We start from the raw sequence: 8,928 nt of genomic DNA on the forward strand, positions 1-8,928 counted from the left end.
TCTGGTTGGCCTTCTCACTGTTAATGTAGCCTGGATTGTTTCTGATCTGCCGGTCTTCATGGCAGCCTACATGTAAGAAAAAAAAAAAGGTGCGTTCAAAAAGAGTGTCCAAGGACGGATCACCTGGTAACTCATTCAGCTGCTTTCTCAGACCTGAGATTCATTGTTGTTAAAGTAATGGCCAACTGTCATTTAGACATAGGGCTTATAAATGTTTATTATGACTTCACAACACAGAATACGACAGAAATGTGAAGAGTGAGAGCTGGTCTGTTTGATATTGTAGTAAGTGATTTCGTTGGAGTTTCTTTTGTTGCCTGGTGAAGGAAAAATTAATAATCTGCTTCGAGTAGAATCACTTTGACAGTTGGTCTCATTTTGATTTATTTCTACCTACATATGTAAATTGTGTCTTTAAAACAAGCTGTCTTTGTTTCTGTCTAACTGTGAAGCAGCTGCACTAAAAGTTTCCTTGTGGAACAACCTACTGATATACTTTCTGTCATATGAGGATAGGATTATATATTTTGAGCAGTATTTTGTCAGGTGGAGCTTTCAAGGCCTGTTTAAGATCAAACGTAGTGAAACAGAGGAGGTTAAAGTCGTAGCAGTTGCTGAGCAATAAATTTGTTCATAGATTTGTAATATTTTGGGTTTTTTTTTTTTCCATCTCCAGTCATAATGAGCACAGCCTGCTCCCTCACATCTGGTCACCACATTTATAAAGTACAGTTATTCACCTAATAGTGGCTTTTGTTTAGTAAATCATACAGTGCAGTTAAGAGGTCTCCTGCAGGAGCTAGAGATCATGTTTATCTGACCCCTCTGTGACTTAAGGGAAACACTGTGTGAGTGTAAATTTGTCATTATTAAGAGGATCTTACAGTACATGCTGTGGTTTGGGTAGATGTGTGTGTGGGGGGATTCTCTGGAACAGGATGTCGCTGTGCAAACGCCTAAAAGCTTATTTTACTTTTGTTTGCACAAGCGATGAAAACAAATCCTTTACAGTAAGTGCCAGGTCCTGGCATGTACCTATGCTAGGGACTTTACCACAACCTGTCAATCTGTCAGCCTGATGGAGGGAGTCAGCACCCACAGATCAAAATCTCAGTTTGGAATTTATTTTATTGTAATGTGGCCCTTCCAGCAGAGATCAAGGTTTAACAAATACAAAGGTGAAAGGATAACTTGGCAGGCAATAAAGTTTGAATGCAAAACTATGCAAATCAGATGCAAATAGCGGGTCTGTGCCATGGTGGAAAATTTCTTCTTGGCTCTTGGAGATGCCTTGTCACCACAGTGCCCAAACTGTGACTGTTGAGGTTTTGACAATGATAATCCCGAATCCAAGGATGAATGGCAGTATATTTCCCTAAATACTGGCCTTTTGGCACAGTTACAATGCACATGTTGTTTACTTGGATGCCTTCTGTTTACACGCTACTCCTTGAAATTCAGACAACTACAACACAAGGCCCCTGTCAATAGAAGTATTAGTTTTAACATAAGTCAGACTTGTGTTATACACTTTTACTGAAATAGATTGATTTTCATTCACATGAGTTCCTTTATATACAGCAAAAAATGACAAACATAACAGTAAGTTGTGCTTTTGTTGCTCTCACAGTCTCTCAGTGCGTGCGCTTCATGTTTCAGTTGCTCTGTCGACAGGCAGGTCAAAGGTTAGGGTCAGCCACAGTTAGGAAACTTGCTGGAAGGTATCTCAGGTGAGCAGGTGCTTGTCAACACCTGCTCGGGCTCATCCCCTACAGTGTGCATAAATAATGTGGTATAGATCCTACTTACAAGGATTACAGATTTAATAAAGTACTTAAGTCCTTACTGAGCTCACACTAATTCCACTGCATGTTCCTCAAAAGAGCAGGGAGATGTGGAGAAGGGAAGATATCCCTCAAGATCCACTTGATAAAAGAAGACAAAGAACAGGTTAGACAGCTATGACTTTAATCTCCCAACAAAGCCTACAAGGGATGGATGGAAGCAGGGGGAGGACGATGGGAAGAGCTGAATTAAAGCCACGTCACCAGGGCTTCCCGGAACATGAATAGGTCGGATGAGATTTGCCAAGTCAACCACACCCTGGCGATTCATATGAAATTATCATTATGCGTCTGTATGGCAAACAGCGGGGCATTTAATCACTTGCATGGACTCAGGTGTTTCCTCAGTTTAAAGTTACTGTCTCCGGGCTGAACACAGCTCAGCAGCTCAGCAGACAGTTATGAAAACTTTGTGGTGCAGAGATGGCCAGCTGATGCCTATCTAGCGGTTTTTCTCATGCATCTCACACTTAATCCCTCCGACTACCCGTCTGGGTGAGTGTCTCTAAATGTCAGGCTGTCACACCCCCACCTCAGCCACCTTTACTGCAGGGAAAGGAGCTCCTGCACACAGCATGTATCTATATATCCATCTCCATGTACCCCTGTCTGTAACTCCTTTTTTCTTATTTTGGCTCTCCTAGACCGAAAAACGCCGGAGGTTTTTCTCGTGGGAAACTCTTAGAGAGGTATGTTGCTCCATGAGTAACATGAGTGAGAGTGGAATCCCGTTTTTCTGGGTTTAGTCTCACTCCCTGTTCTATGATCCCATCCCAAGCTTGGTCATCATGTCAGGACTCGCAGAGCTGTTAAGAAACCTTCTTTCTGTTCCTGTTCATCCGGATCTTGGGGTTTTAGTTGCACATGATCTATGCACTATTTCACTACGTCACTTTTTTTTCCTTTAATCACCATTATGATTCATCATTCTTTCCTCCATTTTCCATAAAATCACTTAGGTATTCACAAGGTAAGGTATAAAACGAAAACATATCAAGAAATATTGAGTGTTTAATTGTGCAGATTTAGCTGCTGATTAAAAAAAGCAGCATCTATCTGTGCCCTGCAGTCAGGCCTTCTTACCAAACTCCCCAGTCAAGTCAAATTTTCCACAAGTCATATGACTTCCAGTCACCACCAAGGAGGAAAAACAATGGTGAAAAGGAAAGTATTCATTCCTGGTGTGCATTTTGATAAAGATCTTTCTAAAATATTCATTCAAAAATGTTAACATTATAAATGCTCACAATGGCCGACAGCTAGTGATTGATGCAGTGATTAATCTATGATGGAAAGGTGGAAAGGTGGAAGGGAAAAATTAAGATGCCACATGAAAGCTTTTCTTTCCTTCAAACCTCTTCCTGCGACCTAAGCTCCGGTTCGCTTTCCATCGGAGCAAAACTGAAGAAGAAATGTCAGGTGGCGTTCAGAATGGCCATATTTGAAGTCAGGCCATACTGACCGCTGTCAGATGTGGCCGTTCTGGTATTTGTGTCGTTTATGCACAAAATTTCCTTCATCACAGGAAAAAAAATCACCGTCTACCAACAAACTAAATACCTTAAATGACCTTAAAGCTCCTCAGACTGTTACATGCTGTTGTTGCGTTGTTTATATCCTCTCTGACGTTGCCTTACTACATCAATATGGGAGGCAGATGTTGATCCAATCATCTGCCTAACAACTTTTAAAAGAAGCATTAGATAATTCTGCACAGCCCTGTGAGATGGTTATTAATTTGGGGGTAAAGTATCAGATTAGCTGATATTTCTGTCAACCTCAGAAGCATTTTCATCTTTGGAAAGTTCTTAGTATCTAAAACATAACTTGAGATCATCGTGAAAAATATGCAAAACGGGAGATGCAGTCTCTCATATTTACTTCCTCATTCCTCTCCTCCTCTCCCCATTTCCCAGATACTGAAAATAAAACAGCATTTGCCTGGGAGCAAAATTTTGTTTTGAAATACAGATCCCTGTATTTGTGATTAGTCTAACTATCAGCCCTGCTAGGATGTTTTTGTCAATATTGCTCAGTACACGAGAGTGCCAATACTAAATGAAACACATTTGAAAGGACACGTGTTATTTATTTCTAAAGAAGCAGAGCAGTTCCACATCCCCATCGCATGTTTAGAATCGTGTCATTCAAACACGACACAGCTTTAAGTTTTCCTTTCCTTCAAAGTCGGCGGTGATAACATGGAGAGAGACAGCCAATGAGAGAGCAACACACACACACAGGTGGGCAGGCGAATAAGTTAAGTGGCCTCATGTCTCCGCTCCTGCGCTGTAGTACCGTAGGATGCTCATAATCAGGAAAGGAAGCCGAAAGGAGCAGGTGAAGAACAAGTTAAGCGAACAAGACACAGTCACAAACTCACACCCCGATGACACAGCAGCCAACGTCTTCTTGCTTCGTCGCGTGGAGAAGTAAAAACAACTGGAAAAAATGAAAATTAGTCCCCGGACCTGGGTCTGAGTGACAGGATGGACAAGAGGAGAGAGCAGGAAGTGAGCACCATCGGCCGGGGGAAAGGGTATGACTGCGACACAGTGACACTTCCTGGGTCACTCAGACAAACACACGTGTGTGTATACATGCGCATTTAAGGGCACGGATGGTGATGCAAGTGACTCCACGGTGACATAACGCAACAACTTCTAACGCCAATATGCAACAATTTTGCACGATAAAATGAAATTTCTTGAAAACTTCCTTTGGCACATGATGGAAACTGTGGTTCCTTCATTAGAGGAAAAGGTCATGGCAAAAGGCTACACTGAGGATTTGCGCGCCTCTGCTGTTTGGAAGTAAAAAACTAAACAAAAGCAAAGTTCCATTGAGAAGCAGTTTGATTACCAGGGAACTATCTTTATCTAACTGTATAATCACCTCATAGAGAACTTTATACTGGAGGAAGTTTGACAAACAAGGAACAACAAAAGTAATATCCACTCGCTGAATCTGTGTCACATTAGTGATAGAGCACTGGGTGTATCCCTCCTATTGCAATATGCCGACACATGTAATAGCAATACACACAGACACACCCACTGTGCAGCACATGGAAAAGAGGAAATTCTCTCTCAATGAGGTGAACAATACTTGACATATCTTGACATATTTTTACTACACACTTCCCCTGTTTGTGACAACTTCCCCACAGTTTTCACTCACAGTACTACTTACTACTACGGGCTCCATATGAATGGTGCACACACACGTACACACACACACACACGCAGAGGGAGAGAGAAGGAGAAGAGAGCTGTTTTGCAACAAGAAAGAGGAACGTGTTCAGTCTTTTGTGATGCAATGTGGACAACTCAATGAACACACACACACACACACACACACACGTTATCCCTCATCCAGACCTGTATGCAAATTCTAATGGTTGCCCTAGCTACATTTTCATTACAAAGAAAAACTCTTGTGAGCTAAGGGACAACGAGGGATCTGAGGGGGCAAGATGGAGCATGCAAGGAAGGAACCCATCTTTTCCAGCATCCACCTCTCTGGCGCAGCAGTTTTGCATTGGAGATTTGCAAGTCAAATGAGATGCATGGGAAAGTAGGAGTGCAGCTTTTGAGCGAAAACTACCCCAGAATTCCCCTCATCCAGGAGACTCCCAAATCGCTTCCAAGAAAAGGGTATCTTGTTGTTTGAATGATATCAAAATACTGACTTGTGGGACTGGCTTAAATGGATTTCCATAAACACACTGCACCTGCACACATGCAGTCAGAACTCTGAAACAAGCTACAAAGACACAGAGACATTATGCAGGAAGTGACACGCACACATCTGTATTCAAAAACATTTCGCAATATAAAGATGCTGAATTGATGTTCTCAGTGTACCTCAACCAAAGCAGCCCAAGGCCAGCCCACATTAAGCGTATCGTCGCTGCCCTGTGTTTAGCTTGTAGATGGGCCGTTGATAGAGATAGAAATGTTGTCTTTGTTTCCTGCTAACTGATGCTTGAGGGGGTCAAGACCTTGCCCTTCAAGGCTTTGACTTCACAGCCAGTCGACCACCAGGATGATGTTGAGGGAAGGTCAATGTTTTGAATACATCCACCCAATTCATCTGCCTTCTTTCCACAGAAATACCTAACAGCTGCAGCACCACCAGGATGCAAGTAGGCCCACACCAAACCACTAAGGCAGCTGTACATAAAGGATGACCCCAAATGCACAAGTCAGAATAAAGTAAAATAACCGAACTACTAAATGTATAAAGTATGAATTAAGAATTTTCACAATAGGCCTTTTATCACAACTCAAATCAGAAAGAAATATGTTTAATCACTGTAAAATCTACAGGAGTTAAACTAAGTCCTGCAGAGCTGCCCCCCTCCAATGGGCCATTTTGACTATTCAAATGTGGGTCTGCCCTGTGGCTTTGGTCCTTAAGTTAAATTACCACTGAGGCTAATTTTACTGTATTTTGGCCTCGGCCTGGTGGACCCTTCTGCCTTCATTTCATAGACCATGCCTTTTCTTTTAAAACAGTACATGACTCATCTCCCACAGCCTCTGCTGTAATTTAGGGTATTTCTCTCCGTGATGCAAACAAACACACAGTTCTCTGTAAAAAGAAAGAATTTTTGAAAGTGAATCAAAAACAAAGCAAATGTTGATCTTGGAGGAGGCCTTTTTAGAAATAAGATTGTGTTTTTCAGGACAGCACAATCTGTCTTTGCACTTGGCCATGGACTACCACACACAAACCTTACAAATCCTCCAAAAGACGCCAAAACAAACATTGGCACGCATGAATAAATCCACAGCTATACGCCATGTTTACAGCAGCAACAACATCACTGAGCCTGTATAATTATGACTTTACGACGATATGATTTGACGAATGATGCAGAGCTGGAGGAACAGGCCAAACAGGTCGGACTGTACTTGTAATAACAGGAGGAGATGGGACTTACAGGAAGCCAGTGCAGTATTCCTTCAATGGACCTGAAGAGGAAATGGTTTGGCTTCAGAACTTGTACTACAACACAAAAGCTCCGGGTTAAAGGGATTTTGACCCAAACTATTTTAGCGTGATCAATAAAAAAAAAAAAAAGTTGTTTGATGATGGAGATTGACAGACCAAAATGATTTCCTGTAAAGTGCCTTGAAATTTAAACCAATAAATTAGGAAAATACAGACCAATTTTATTTATTAATCAGAAACCCTAACCCTAACCCTCATGTCTTCAGTCAGGAATCAAATTCACTATTCAGTTTTTTTTTTTAGTTTAGTTTAGTTTAGTTTTTTTAAATTGTGCAAGTAACAATAAACAATTCACACCATTGAAACGTTTCAGGATTTGACTACAAATTTGTACTGTAAAGGTCAAAGGTCATCATAAGGGCACATTGTATTGGTAAAACACAATTTTTTTGGGGAAAAAATTATCACTTTGTAGTGTGTTTGAAACATATAATCTTCTTAATCTGCTGCCAAGATTTGGGTGAAATGGTGAGAAACTTCGATATTTATCAAACTGTGTTCAGATGGGACAAACTCATCCATCCCCACATTCTTACCCACATTTGCAGTATGCAAATCAGTCAAAAGTAGCCAGCAAATCTGTACATGAGCTCATGTATCGTAGATGTATATGTATAAATAACCACAGAAATGTAGATACAAATGACTGTACTTAGATATACAGAAATCACACACACACACACACACACACACACACACACACACACACACACACACACCCTTGGCCTCGGCCCTGACCTTAAGCACCGACATAGAAACCAGTTCTTTTTCCAAGCTCACATACATGCAGCAGGTGAAATGTGGCAGGTGTGCGTCTTCAGAAGCTGAGGGTTGTGTATCTTTAGGTCAGAGTTACAGCAGAGAGATAGGGGTTTAGAAAGTAAAATAAGTCAGATAAGACATCTTAACACACACACACACACACACACAAACGCCCACAAAGGGAGACGTGCGGCCACACGCACTCACACTTAGTCCAGCAAAGAGGTTCTGCTCCTGGGCAATGATCATGTGCATATTTTTTTGAAGAGTATTTGTGGATATGCGAGAGTTGCATGTCACATACTGCATGACAAATTAACCCTTTAGTTCCCCTAACTGTACGCTTTAGTCATTCCACAACATAGAGTGCTGCTTGGAAACCACCTGCTGCACAGACACTCAAATGCAGGGATGTAATGGAGTGTAACCTGCTAACCTGTAGTTCACATTAGATTTCAGTTACTCTGCATGATTTAAATGTAGAGTCCTTATCATACTGACGTACAGATTATATGACATTCTACCAAATTCATAAATGATGTTTCAGAGGTGGTACAGGTTTTTCAGGACCCACTTAGTTAAATGAAGAGAAAGGCTTTTAATCAGTTTTTTTTTTTTTTGTTTGTTTGTTTGTTTTTTGTTTTTATTTGAAATATACCAAAGTGTATAGCAGGTGTTGGGCTGACTCAGTAATGCTGCTGCTCAGGTGACTCAACATTATGTCACTTTAGTGAATCAGATAACCTAATCTATTTTTTAAAACAACCAGACAACAAACAAAAACAACGTAAACCAAGTTCAGCAACTAATTTGAGATTTGTTTATTTCTGCTCAATGAAAGAGTAAATTTTTTTAAAGGAATTAAATAGTTGAGCTTTGCAGAACTTGTAGTTCATGGTGAATAAAATCTAAATAGGTCCTGCCATCTATATTACAAAGTAAACATTTAAGGTTAAATCGTTGTGTAAGGAGCACTGAGAAGATTAGGGATTATTCTGCCATCCAGTCCTGTGATGCAGAGACAAATTGTTATATAGTATAGCACATGTGTACAGCATTTGACACCCAGCCTTACCTGCTGAAGTTTGATAGGGCAATGCAGCATCTTAAGAACCATCTAAATGTCTCAACTCAAAAACTATCTACTTGAGCTTTTGCTTGTGTGTGCAGCATTATTTTTAAAGCAGCATGATTGGGGAATGGAGACAGATGGATTTCACCGGTGCACAAAAACAACCAATGAGCTTCAGAAAGTTTGAACAGTTGGGCAAACTGAAATCCATGATTGTTTTTCAAAGAAAGA

The sequence above is a fragment of the Echeneis naucrates genome, chromosome 24 (assembly GCF_900963305.1).
Source record: "Echeneis naucrates chromosome 24, fEcheNa1.1, whole genome shotgun sequence".
NCBI lineage: Eukaryota > Metazoa > Chordata > Actinopteri > Carangiformes > Echeneidae > Echeneis > Echeneis naucrates.